This window comes from Hydra vulgaris, chromosome 15, assembly GCF_038396675.1.
Source record: "Hydra vulgaris chromosome 15, alternate assembly HydraT2T_AEP".
Taxonomy (NCBI): domain Eukaryota; kingdom Metazoa; phylum Cnidaria; class Hydrozoa; order Anthoathecata; family Hydridae; genus Hydra; species Hydra vulgaris.
This window is the reverse complement of record NC_088934.1, coordinates 55,890,561-55,905,490: the sequence shown is the minus strand read 5'-3', so window position 1 is coordinate 55,905,490 and position 14,930 is coordinate 55,890,561. Positions and strand designations below refer to the sequence as shown.

Genomic DNA, 14,930 nt, shown 5'->3' with positions numbered 1-14,930 from the left:
GTTTTCAAGTGTTTATATCAATATTTATTTGTTAAAGAATTTAAAACATATTATTTTTTAATTTAGTTTCACTCCCAACAAAACATGCAAGAAGCCAAAATTACTTAAAAACAAAAAATAGAATATAATAGCAAGAAAATGGTTGACAGAAGGCTTAAAAAGTGACAAATACAGTAAAAAATAAGACTTTACTAAATCGAGTCTTGAGAGAATAAGTTCAGGTTGACGGAACTAAAGATGATAGCTTCTATGAGAAGCAACCATGATAGCATTTGTAGAAAATAGAAAGAGATGCAGCTTTACGACGATTGGAGAGAGCTAAACCTTGGAAAATATGTCCGGTCCTACTACTTTTAGGTCCAAATACGTTTTTGGACCTTGTATAGAAGAAAAAAAAGATATTTAGAAAAATCACCCCAAATATGACAACGGTGTTCCATACAGAGGCAAATAAGAGATTTTTAGAGGTAGAGAATGTAATAAAGAGTGTGATGATGGCAAGTATGATAAAAAGAAGCAACCTGAACAGATTTAGAAATCTCGGCCAATTTAGCAAACCTTAGCTAATTTAGCAATTATTTGTATATACAATTTCCATGTAAGGTTAGTAGTGAACAGTAATCCAAGTAGACATAAAGGCTTGTTGAAAGGGTAGGCATTCTTCAATAAAGGAATGTCTACAGTTTTGCGATAGTTATTTGCAGTAGTTAACTGAGTTTTGCTGGAGTTTTAACAGCCACTGCGTGCCTCAATATGTTACAGAAAGGAGATCAGATTCAAGATCGGCTGCCTGTTCCAAGCGTCCTAAAAGAGAACCTCTTTTATAGAGATAGGAGTATAAAGTTCAGTCATCAGCATGTAGAGACACTTCGGATTTAAGGTTATCAGGAAGATCATTGATGTAGATAAGAAACATAACAGGATTAATAGATAGAGGTAGAACCTTGAGGTAACCCAGAAATTACTGGAAATGATGAAGAGTGTTGGTATTTGAGAATGATTTTAAAAAAAAGGTTACAAATAAACGATTTGATAATGTCAAAAACTTTCCAACATACACCATATAAAGCAAGTTTATTAAGAAAACCAGTATGCTTAATATAATTAAAAGTTTATTCTTAGCTTTGCTGCCTCCATCTAATGCACAGTAAAATCTTTCAGCCAGTGAGAAGATCGAACACCATTTTAATTGTCTGACAGTTAGTTATTTCACTCAAGATTAACGTTAAAAAATTCTGATTAAAGACTCAAAGACCTTGCTAATAACAAATAGAAAACTGATCGGACAAAAGTTTGAGGCGTCAGAATGTTTACAGGATTTTTTAAAAACTGGAACCACAAAAGTGAGTTTCAGGCAGGAAGGAAAATAAAACTCAGTCAAGTGCTTATTAAATAGTTTAGAGAAAATTGAAGAAACTTCTGGAGAACACTTTTAAAAGACCAAAACAGGAATGTTGTTGAGCAAATTACTAAAAAACTAAAAAAGTTCGCAGTAAAGTTTAATTAAGATAAGACTTCAGCAAAAAAAGCTGGAGTGGTTTGAAGGTATAACAATGGGTTATTTGGTTGATTTAAGCGGATTAACTGGATTGGGAGGGAGAGTACGGTCATAAGATTCAAGAGTCAAATTAGAAGAAAGATTCTTTGTTAAATATTTCAGCTTCATCATTCATCAAAAAGAACTTAATTATTAGTTAAATTAAAGTTATTCCATTGCCTGACCTTCGTATCATTCCAGCTTCTGTACCTAAAGTGATTTCTTCTTTAGACTTTTCTTCAACTTGTGGTAGGAAAACATCACTATCATAGTCTTGCGGAAGTATTCTCCGGAGCTGTCGTCTATACTTTCAAAACTATTTAACAAGAGCTTATCAATGTCTTATTTTCCAGCCTGCTGGAATGTGGCATCTGTTATCAGATCATAACTATCATAACTAATTTAATAACCAAAGTTTTTGAGTCTTTAATTAATTAACCTCTCATCTGGAGTCTAATAACTTACTTCCTGATCATTATTACGTATTTCGACTATCTTGTCCTACTGCTGATTTGTTAACGTTTGTAACTGATATGTTTTATCTTTTCATTAGATAGATGTGGAGAGGCTGAGGCTATTGTTCTCGACATTTCTAAACCTTTTGATAAAGTTTGACATGTGGTGTATACAATACGGTGTATTAGGTAACATTTTTAAGATGATTATTTTCTTTCTTACCAATTTTCTTCGATAGACAACACTCCTGTTCATATCCTGTAACATCAGGGGTTCTTCAAGGTTCTATCCTTGGCCTTATCATTTTTTTAGTTTACATTGCCAGACACCCAGAAGTTCTCACAACTAAGGTGGCGTTGTTCGTTGATAATACTGCCATTTATTCTTGTCTTCAATAAATGCTAGCACTTTCTGTTTGCTTGGAGGGAACATTTGAGCTTAAAAATATATCTCACTTCTACTACAGCATGGGGCTCTCAGTGGTTAATGAACTCTAACTCTGATAAAACTCAGCTTATTTTATCTAATCGAAATAATAAATAGTTATAAATAATTTAATTATAATTAAAAAACCTTTTCAAGATCTTCTAGTTAAAAAAAAACTGACTTTTTTTACTCAGAAGATCTTGAAAAAAGCTTTTTTTTTAATTTGATCTTGAAAATAAGTTTTTTTTAACTTAGAAAATCCAAATTATTACAATTAATTATTTCAATAATTTAAATCTTTCTATGATTATGAACGGTTATGAACTTGATGAGTCATCTAACCTTTATCTTCCAGGATTAACTCTTACTTCCGATCTTTCTTGAAAACCATATTCCAAATGAATTTCAAAACTAGTATCTGCTAAGTATCTCTTTATCGTGCTCGCCACTTTCTTACTCAGGATTCTATTTTTTATCTCTATAATTCTTAAACCCGTCCTTGTATGGAATACTGTTGCCATATCTGTGGCGATCATACAATAATGCCGCATTTATAAGTGGAGAGAGTAAAATAAAATTATGGAAGGAATCCTAGTCAGATTTAAAGTAGTCGAAGGTGCGATGATAGGGTGAGTTCAAAAAAGGAGTATGAGATAAAAGATTAACAGGGATTATTTTATTGTCAGAATCACCTAAGGAGAAAAAGAAGAAACTGAACACAAGCTATGGTCAGAGACAAGACACCGACCAAGTAGAGAAGGTAGGTGATTAGGGTTGTCTTGCAAACAAGTCAAAAAGTTAACTGAGAAAAAGACTTTAAAATGCTGATGTTATAGATTTTGGAGCCAGTAGGGTCATTGGTCAAAGTTGGGCTAAGCTATTCAGTGTGATGATCATTGAAATCTCCAATAACAAAAAGTTTGACATAGGAGTAAAAAGAAAGGGCAATTTGATCATAAATTACATCTGAAAAAGTGCATTCTTGAAAAGAAAGAGAAATATAAAGAACAAAGAAAGGTAAGAATGAAGTTGTTCTAAGCGTAAACATACAAAAGAATGGTCAAAGGATTCAAACCCAATATCATGACAATTAGGTGCAGAGATGCGTATGTATACCCCCAAGCTAAAAATGTGACTACTGGAGTCTTTACTAACCAAAGGGTTGTATCCATCAGCATTGAGATTTGATGAAGGATAAGCAGAGCTTAAATAAGTCTCACTAAGAGCAAGTAAGTCTAATGAATTTTGCAAGAGATAAGATTATACTGATTGAAGATTGCTTTGCAGACCACAAATATTTGTAAAAGATATGTTGAAACAGTTAGGTGGTGAGTATGGTTTTTTATGTTTAATATTTTGTATTACTTTTTGCCGGATTAGAGTTTAAAGAAAATTTGAATCATTCAATGAGAATCTTAAACAATGAGTTATGCAGTTGCCTCAATCCTGCTAAATAACCTAAAGTTGGGTTAAGATTTATACTTTAAGAGTTAAAATTAGGTCTTAGGATTGGGCTATAACTATGGTGCGTATTGATGTGGATCCTTATGCTCCCTCGACAATGCGCGCAAAAAGCATTGACAGCAACACCATCCATGCGCAACATGACAATGTCAATACTCTAATATTTAACAGCTCTTGATTGAAATAGCCTCTCTAAGAGTTACTACAGAGTTTGAAAAACCTTACTACCAGTCGGCCTCGAAACTATTAAACTGAGTTTTAGAACTGCGCGCTCCTAAGGAGATAACAAGGAAAGTTGAATAGCCACTACGAAAGAAGCACAACAAAAATCTATGAGTAGAGTCAAGAAGATCCAATAATCATTATCTTAGATGAGAAAAAATGTACCACAGTTTCACATCTACGTCAACAAATAGATGAAGAAAGGGTTAGAGGCTGGTCAACAGGATTGTTCTGTTAATCTAAAATATTTGCCTAGGTGGCCTTCTAAAAGACAGTACCTGGATGCAGTTAACATTTTTTTAAGAGGTATTTTTATGGAGACACCACCTCTAGCCTTTAATCATTCAAGACCTCCAAAATAGAAAATTTTCATCAGCCGTAGTTTTTCATAGAGATTTTAAACAGAACAAAAACATTTATAAAGCAACTACAGGTAAGGAGACACCGCGCCAGTGGTTCAGGTAGAACAAAGTCAAAGATGAAGTAACATACGGGTAAATGAACACCCAGAGGCAGACAGAGACTCCATGATGCCCGGGACATACTATAAAAAAATTTACTGGATGACCCCAATACCATTCTCTAACCATAATCAAAATAAAAAATAATAAGAGTATTTACAAAATCTTTAAAAAACTATTTATTCAAGACAGTTCACGAATCAAATAATTTGAAAAAACAAAGAAAAAACATTTTTGGACTTGGTATCAGGATTTTCTTACGATATACCTAACTTTTAGGGCTTTTCTAGCAGCAAAGTTAAAAACTACAACATCATAATTAGCTTTCTTTTCAAGATCTGCTTTGATTAGGATAAGACATTCTTTAAGACTATTCTGCTACATGGTAGCTCTTAGAAAGTTCTTGAAGAGAGTTTACTGGAAAAGTAAAAAAGATACGAAGACAGATGCATATCTGGGGGATATTTCCTTCAAATCTCTTTGCATAAAGGCTGTTCAGAAGAACTTAGGACCGATCATTGGTTTTTAGATGGTGTTGAACAGACAAAAAGTGGCGGAACTCAACAATAAACTTGTCTTCACCAAGATCATATGGATACAGAAGAACAAGATCTTTAATTTTTTGACTTTTCAAAAGCGTTAGAATGAATAGATCATGAAATCCTACCTAAAAAATGGAAAATTATAGACTAAAAAATGAATAGCAAAACAGTGTTTTAAAAGATACCTGTATAGCAGACAACAGTGTGTTACTACATATGATAATTACCCCATTAAATTAAAATTAACATGCAGTGTTCCCTAAAGTTCTATTTTTTCTCCTATTTTGTTCCTAATTTATATAAACATCCAAATGTTTCAAGCAAGCTTGTATTTATTATGTTTGCAAACGATACAAATTAATTTTACTCTTCGACGAACATCAAGGGTTTGTACGATAATGTAAACATAGAACTCCAAAAATTAAATATATGGTTTAAAACAAATAAGTTATCCCTAAACACAGAAAAAATATAATACTCTTTATTTAATTTAAATAGGCAAAGAAAAATACCACCAAATATTCTATCCTCTCTAAAAACAAAAAATGTAATCATTAAGGGAACTCATGAAACTAAATTTTGAGGAGTTATAATTAATAAAAACTTATCTTGGAAAGCTCACATAAATCCTTTAAACACTAAAATATCAAACATCATAGGTCTTCTATAGAAGGCAAGACCAATTTTATTGCAAAGTAATTTAAAACTTATATATTTCTTTTTTATCCTTAGCTACCTCATATATGGGAATATAGCTCGGGCAAGTGCGCACATAACCAAATTGAAAGTTTTATATCGACGTCAGAAACATGCTATAAGTTTAATAATCTACCATAAACACAAATTTAGGTATGTTGAATTTAAAGTAATGAATGTGTTTAATATTTATCAAATTAACATTTATAAAAATATATTGTTTATGATAAAATTTAAATTAGGTCAAGTACAATATCATTTTATAAATAACTTTTTTACGAATAACGTTAATAAATATAACACAAGAGAAACAGGAAATTATTACACCATTCAAAAAAACAAAACTTATCCGATTCTGAATTTCATATTGTGGTCCCTATTTATACTAGTAACTAAAAATAAATGAATTTAAAATTCAGATAATCAAAATTTTTTAAAAACAAAGTTAAAAAAACGATACTAAATTTAAACAAATACTCTGAATTTTTTAACAGGGTATAAATTAAATAACATACTCTATTCGAATGTCATTAACTCTACCTTTCATAATTATTCGAATGTCATTAACTCTACCGTTCATAATTATTCGAATGTCATTAACTCTACCGTTCATAATTATTCGAATGTCATTAACTCTACCGTTCATAATTATTCGAATGTCATTAACTCTACCGTTCATAATTATTCGAATGTCATTAACTCTACCGTTCATAATTACTCGAATGTCATTAACTCTACCGTTCATAATTATTCGAATGTCATTAACTTTTTTAAGAAATGCTATTTTTCAGTTAACTACTTTTTATGTTTATTTTCAAATAATTTAAAAGTTTTTATGTATTAAATAATTTAAAAGTATTTTCGTTAAAATGCTTTGATTAAAAATCATAAAAATAATAAAAATGCTAAAGCAGGCAAAACTACATAAAAAATAGTCCATCAATGACTGTAAACGCGGACCGACGTGTCAATGTTTTTAATTTTTAGTTTCAAGATAAGATTGATTGTCTGGAAAAGAAAATCTTTGAAATTATGATAAAATAGTGTGTATAATTGACTGTAAAACATGGTGGACGTACAGTTTTGGTTTGAAGGCCACAGGTGACTTTGTGAAAATAGAGGGAGCAATGACAAAAGTAATTTACTTGTACACTTAAAAAATTACACTACACCTTCGGAAAGGTGGGTTAACGAGAAGCTATTTATTTTTTCGGAAGAAAATGACTTGAAGCTTAAATCTGAAACGTATTTTTCAAAAAGCTTGTTTAAGTTATTTCACTGAGTTCGAGAACGATCAAGTATTAAATATAATGGTTAAGCCTCCCCAATCATGCAACCTCTCTCCTATTAAATTATTATGAAAGAGATTAAATGTAATGTCAAAAACTAATGCCAAATAATGCATAAGATGTAGATAAAACTTATTAGTTTGTGGCATAAAATTGACTTCAACAAATTGAATAAGTCGTTAAGTACAATGCCAAGAATATATATGGCGTGTAATGTCGCTAAGAGTGATTGAAAGGCAAGTAAATTATAAAAATTTTTTGTTTACCTAATCTAAAGGAAGATAACATATAACTCAGGTGAACTTTGCTTTCAGTTTCTCTCCCGATACTAAGTAAAACAATAATATCTTATTTTTTTATATTAATATATCAATATCATATTAATGATATTATTATTTCGAAAAGTACGACTATTCGAATAATTATGGACGGTAATGAATATATCGACAAGAAAAAAAATTGATTCGTATATTATCTACATGACTTTAACCTTTTTTAAACAATACATTAAAAAAGTTATTTTCGCAAAAAAACTTATCGATTTTTTTTCTTAAGAAACTCATTTATCGTGCTGCATCTTGCTTTGCTTAATTCTTATTTTATATTGAGTTTATTTTAATTTTAAGTATATTAAAGTATAGTTGTATTTAATATATATTTAAGTTTAACATAATTATAATATATGCCAAACACAATGTAAGGGCTTTGCGATAAGATCATTACAACCTACTTGAAGTCCTGCCCGTATTATTTAAATAATATTTGTAAGTTTCATTATATATTTTGAAGCACGAAACTTGTAAAAATTACACCTTTAATTTACAAAAATTGAAAATGTATGTACAGCAAAATAAATGAATGAATATACAGCAAAATATAAAAGAAAAAGGAAATTAAATTCTTGACAGTTTGTTAAGTCCGAATTGATATCAGACGCAGATTAGATGAAGGAAAATAATCTACATTGCTGTTTCAGAGAATGAATTCACACTGTAATCTGATAGATGAATGTATCTAATCCAGAGTTGAATCAACTTCAAATGCTTTTGATGCATTTCAATAATGAGACGTGTTGCTAGGTTTTGTTCTCCTTTTTCTTTTTTCAACAAAACTTTCGAAACCAAGGGTAGCAGCGACTACTTTTGACTCGTCCGAAATGGCATCCCAGGAGGAACGAATTCGTATTAAATCTTTAGGTTTCATCTTGTTATCCAAATTGATGCTGCGGGATTAAAGAAAGAAAGAAAAATAAATCAATTTGCAATCCAGATAATCAAAATTTTTTGAAAACAAAGTTAAAAATCTGATATTGAACTTAAACAAATACCCTCAATTTTGCGAACGGTTTATAAATTAAATTACATATATGTCAACCACAAAGTAAACTGACTATTTTATCTGTATTATCTCAATGACTTTCAAATTTTTCAAAGAATACATTAAAAAAGTTATTTTTTCCAAACCAAGCACATTTTTTTTTTTTTCTTAACGGTTTTAGTTATTATGCTGCATCTTGTTTTGTTTAATTATTTTATCTTGAGTTTATTTAATTTAAAAAATATTAAAGTAAAGTTATATTATATATTTATATTTAAACAGCATAACATGAAACAGGTTGCACAGGATTGCATTTTATCAGTAGCAGGATGATCTAACGTCAAAGACATCAAAAGGAGGAGCAATTAAATATTAAAACTTATTTAGATTTAACCTATAACTCTTTTCTTGTACAATTATTTAGGGTAGATTAGGGTATTATGAGCACCTTAAGCAAAAATTGGAATAATTTCAAAAATAATTAAGCTGGATCCAAAATTTTTGCGAATAAACAATATTTTGGGATCCCTTCTCAAGATCCACTTAGATATTTGGGCACCCGAAATTTTTTCTTAAAAACACAGAGGTTTTAAAAAAGTCACAAAAATGCTCATATTACCCAGACCACTTGGTAATATGAGCACTTTAAATTAGCTCACAAAAAAACATTAATTTTGTAAAAAAAATACCAACCTGACAATTAGAACTAATTTTCGGAATATAATGATTCGTTATTAACAAAACTTATCATTAAAAAATCAAATTTTAAGCCACTTTTGTTGAAACAATACTACTATGTTTTCCGCAAGAAAAAAAGAAAAAAAATTAGTTCGTTTTTTTTTCAATTTTATCAACTCAACCTTTGAACGATAAAAATTCAACTTTTTTGGATTTAAATTACAGAAAAATATTTATTATTGTTAAAATATTAAAAAGTTATACTATATTTTATTTTTATTCAAAAAACCAATTAAAACCACTACTTTTTTAGGACTTTAAACTAGGTAATTTCAATGAAAATCACTGGGTTATTTGAGCATGCTCATATTACACAAAAATGGCATCTTTAAATAAAGTCATAACAAAATATTTCTATGCATTCTTTTTCAAACCAAAAAGGATTGGATTTTTAGCTAACATATTTTTCTTTATGAAAAAATTAATTTCATTATTTTAGCACCAAAATTTCGCGCCACAGATGCATTCATGCGTGACGATATTATTTTAAAAACGCAAAAAATTTAACAGCGTTTTAATTAGATAATACCCGCTAATTATTGCATATAGATTTACGCTAATTGTACTGATTCCTGTAATCACCACATGAAGTCGATTCAAAAAATACATAGCAACTTTAACTTTACTGCTTACATCTAAGAAATCTTTAAGTATGCTCATATTACCATGGTGCTCATATTACCCTAATCTACCCTAATGCGCATGTATTTTAGCCCATTCTATTTGTTTTAAAGTTTTAATCAATTGTTTTGAAAATGTTATCAAGAGTTTTATATTTTTTATTTTGAAAGGATTTTAAAAATCTGATATAAAAATAATTTCTTTACAACTATATCAATTTTAAAAATAATTATTTTTTAAAATATTTCCACGGAAGTTTTATACGCTCCAATAGGCAACTGACGGTAATAGTTTATTATTCCAATGTAATATCAAATGGGAAGGGTTTTTAAAAATATACACTTCAATTTTATTAACTAATTTACCTCATCGATTTAATCGATTATCGATTATCGATTATCGATTATCGATTTAAGCTCAGCAAACAATAGGTAGAGGTACAAAAGTTTTTGAAACTTGTTTGTTGAATAGAGAACTATTTTCAATCTCAAGTAGAAATAAGTGTCTGATCAAGAGATTTCACTTTAGAATAGGGCATAATATTTTAATACAAGGTGAATCTTTATTGCTAAATGCTGATAAGCCATAATAAGGAGCCAACGAATGTTAAACGGCAAGCAAGAAATCAATAATCAATTTGCACAACAAATTTATTCTATATAAAAATCCAAATTTCAACAAACGGAATTGCAACTGCCTGAAAAAAAAACACATGTCATATAAAGGTATAAACACACGCTTACATTTTTAGTACCTTTAACACAGTTTAATTCTAGTATCTTTATACAGTAATTGCTTGAAAAATAAAATGGTATAACAAACAATTGTCACTTCACATAACCTTGGTGGTAATTCAATAGAAAAAACCATTTATTGGCATAAATGAAACTCCCTTCAAACTTAGACATGATACATTTAAAATCTTTCAGTTTCTCAAAATATAAATACCATACCAATACTAATAACACAACCTTAATTTTTCTTTCTTACAAATAAAATTACATATTTTTTATGATAACCATTTAATGCTAAATGCAGTCAACAGTCAAAAATATGGTTTTTCTCGTGAAATAACAACTTCGTTTAAGTAAAAAATTCGTCAGAAAAATCCAATCCTTTAGTTTGTGATTTTCCAGCAGAAATTTATTCCCATGAAATTTTTACTCTTTAGGATTTTTACTCTGCAAAACCATTCTTTAGGGTAAGTATAATAGGCATCCCCCAGCTATATTGTTTAGGCGGGGGTACTTTTTATGATGGACCACGTAAAATTGGTTGTTGATTTTAACTTATCCTTTGTACTACATAGGTATTTTGAAATTACCCTAATCTACCCTATTGGTTCAACAGAGTTCGTTTGGAAAATTAGATAGGGTATATTAGGGTAATACGAGCTCCTTGGTAATATGAGCATTATTCTGTAATTTAAATTCAAAAAGATTGAATTTTTATCGTTCAAAGGCTTAAGTTGATAAAATTGAAATAATAACGAGCTAATTTTTTTTTTTTTCTTGCAGAAAACATGGTAGTATTGTTTCAATAAAAAGTGGCTAAAAATTTCATCTTTTAATTATAAGTTTTGTTAATAACAAATCATTATATTCCGAAAATTAGTTCTAATTGTCAGGTTGGTATTTTTTTTACAAAATTAATGTTTTTTTGTGAGCTTATTTAAAGTGTTCATGTTACCAAGTCTGATCTGGGTAATGTGAGCATTTTTGTTACTTTTTTAAAACCTCTGTGTTTTTAAGAAAAAATTTCGGATGACCAAATATCTAAGTAGATCATGAGAAGGGATCCCTAAATATTGTTTATTCGCAAAAACTTTGGATTCAGCTTAATTATTTTTGAAATTATTCCAATTTTTACTTAAGGTGCTCATATTACCCTAATCTACCCTATATGTTTTGTCGGGTGTATTTGATAATAATGCAATGCACTTATAAATTACATTTGTTTATTTTTGCCGTTGGGTTCATCGAAACATTTTTATTGTTGTTATTATTTATAAATTTGGCAATGTTGCTTGTGCAGCTGTAAATGACTTTTGTTGTGTTACGGTTAAACAGTTAATGGAGCCAATTTGGTTATAGAAAGTGCTTGTCAATTAACGGTACCCAGTAGGCACAGCGACGTGACAAAAACGTGAATTTCACGTTATTTTGGCACGTGACAATTAGGTGACTTTTTGGTCCCCATGAAATGACCAATTCACGTGATTTATGGACGTGTTTTTCACGTTACTTTTGGCACGTGATATTTAGGTGACTTTTTGGTCTGCATAAACTGTCCAAAAGAGGTGCTTTTTACGTTAATTTTGGCACGTAATATTTAAGCAATAATTATGCTTTATAATTACAATTATAAGTGATTGGAATCGTGTCAAGAAAAAAAACTCATCTTCGAGGAAATATTTAATACGTATTAAACTACATGGTTTTATTAATCAGTATATTAGTTCTTGACATAAAAATTTTTAATTTGTAATAAAAGCTGCACTTTTGTTAAAATATCCTCCTTATATCCAATAAGTAATAAGTACAAAGTCGTAGATCTGCAACTTACAAAGAGCACGCTTCAATCCACAAAGAGCACACTTCAAACTTATATATTTATTCTCCCATAAAAGCACGCTTCAAACATAATCTAACGAATCAGTCGATGTTTTCTTCTGTAAGAGCACGCATCAAACTTTATCTAATGAATCAGATTTAGATGAAAAGAAACGAATAAAATCTTAAATAATTATATGATTATTTCATAATTATCTTAAATCACAATCTTATAAAACAAATCTTAATTTGAGAGTTTTTTTGAGAGTTGCTAACTACTTTTGGCAACAAGATTTTCTAGTGTGTTATTTTTTTTCTTTTATCTAAATCATTAAATAATTTTAAGAAAACAATACTACATACAGTGTAAAAAAATAAAAGTCATTTGCCTTCTAATTTTATACTCTTATTGCTAAAAAAGTAAATAAGTATTTAATAAAAAAAGATGTAACAAAAAAGTCGACAGATGATTAAAAAAAAGAAGTACAAAATAAAAAATACAAGTTTAAAAAAATATTTTTTATCTATATATATCCATATCTAATATCTATCTATAGATTTATCTATATCTATATCTATATATAAAGTTAATAACTGATGGGCGTGATTAGAAAAAGACCTGTACTCACCTTATGTGATAACATCTAAGTACTATGTGATAACATGATAATTTATTTTCTTTGTTTTCCATCTTCTTATATTTGCATCTGTTTCTGCATTAACTTGTTCATACATTAACTCACTAGATGCAAAGGTGACACCCCACAAAGTTGCTTTAAATGAGTAATCTACAAAGTTTTGAACAGTATGAAATGTCATTTTAGAATGCACACAAAAATTAAAACAATTTATAAAAATGTAATAGTTATCACATAACCACACAGCATTATAGTGGGGATTTTATATCATGATTTTCCTTACCCATGGTCAGATTTTCACCTTGAGGCTCCTTTTGCTGTGGAAACATTCACCACGGCTAAGTAGCCTTATCTACCCCTAATTATATATAATATATTAAGTATAAAACTAAAAATATGTATAATAAAGTATTGACAAATTAGGTCACCAATAAATACAGAGTGCTGAAAATTTAACTCAGAATCAAGTTGCATTCTCCAACAAGATATGAATTAAATCAAATTCTTACTACAAAGTGCGATCACAAAAGAAGGCAAAGAGAGGGAAAAGTGAAATTTCTCAAACTTTAAAAGTTAAAAGGTTATTGGGTCTTACTACAGAATGATATTCCCAGGCAATAATATAACAATACCATTGGGTCTTCCTAGTCAATAATATTTTATGCAGAACTTATCATTTGTCATGTAGCTTAATAAATTTAATATTAAATAAGTTATAATAAATTATTTATTATCAAATTAATTACATCGACAAATTTGACAGTCTAAAATAATATACAATATGGTAAAAAAAAAAGTATACCTTGTAGTAGGGTTTGATCTTTTGCGTGTTGCAATATGAGAATTATCTGCCATAACGTTACACAATTTTGAACTAAGCTTTATAATATATTTATTAAACCTAAACTGATAAAACTTAGTTATAAGATAATATAATATGTTTGGATAAAATATTATATGTGACATTTTATTTTTGTCAAAAATACATTGCGACGTTATAAGATATCTTACGCCCTACTTTTTTAATTAATTATTATAAAATTCCAATGCAAAATAATTACATTATTATAAAAGTAAAATAAAAATTTATTACAAAAATGAATATATAAACTACATATTTCATGTAATCATTATATTTAAAATATCCGGAAAATTGTTTACGGAAAATATCCTGAAAAAATTCAGAATATTTTTCCCCTAATTTTTCCCTTAATTTTGCATTAAGCCAAGTTGTTTCTCAATTTTTTAAAAACTTTTCCTAATTTTTGTATGAATGATGAATAAAAACAAATAGATGAATAATATATACTTGTTTTATGTTGTAATATAAGTTGTATGTATGGAACTTGTAATATAAGTTGTATGTATGGAAAACTTTTCGGATATTTGGAAAAAGATAAATTTCAGAAAAATATCTGGTATTCCGGCAATATCCCGAATAAGATAATCCCTGAAATTAAATTATAAAAAAATAGTAAATTAAATAAAGAATATCTTTCCAAGTTTCTAATCACAGGTTTTTATTATGAATAAAAAAAGTTTCAAAATAAACAATATTTTGGCAACGTAACTTTCACGTTATAATCAAGTAAAATTGTCACCTGGACAAGGTCACCTAAAATATACATGATTGAAACGTGAAGAAGGAAACGGGGTAAGAGCACGCATCAAACTTTATCCAATGAATAAGTTGATATTTTCTCCAATAATAGCTCACAACACCAAATTTAGCTAAAAAGAAACAAATAAAAACTTAAATAATAATATGATTATTAAATGATCATCTTAAATAACAAATTTTTAACACAAATCTTACATGGTAAGTCACCAACTGTTTTGGCAACAAGATTTTCTGGTGTTGCTATTTCTTTGATCTAAATCATTAAACAATTTTTAAAAAAGCAATGCTATACTTGAGAGAAACTTGCTTTACATATCGGAAGGTCGTCAACATTGAAAGATAAGTAAAAT

At 29.0% G+C, this 14,930-nt stretch overlaps 1 long non-coding RNA gene across 1 annotated transcript; it reads right to left on the bottom strand.

Annotated features, from left to right (window-relative positions):
• Window positions 1-12,956: 12,956 nt before the first annotated feature.
• On the bottom strand, window positions 12,957-14,689 carry LOC136092266 (uncharacterized). The gene is made up of 3 exons (XR_010644307.1): window positions 14,561-14,689; window positions 13,762-13,860; window positions 12,957-13,109 (listed from the first exon to the last, which is right to left on the bottom strand). It is a non-coding gene; the product is annotated as an uncharacterized LOC136092266 (long non-coding RNA).
• Between the last annotated feature and the right edge of the window lie 241 nt (window positions 14,690-14,930).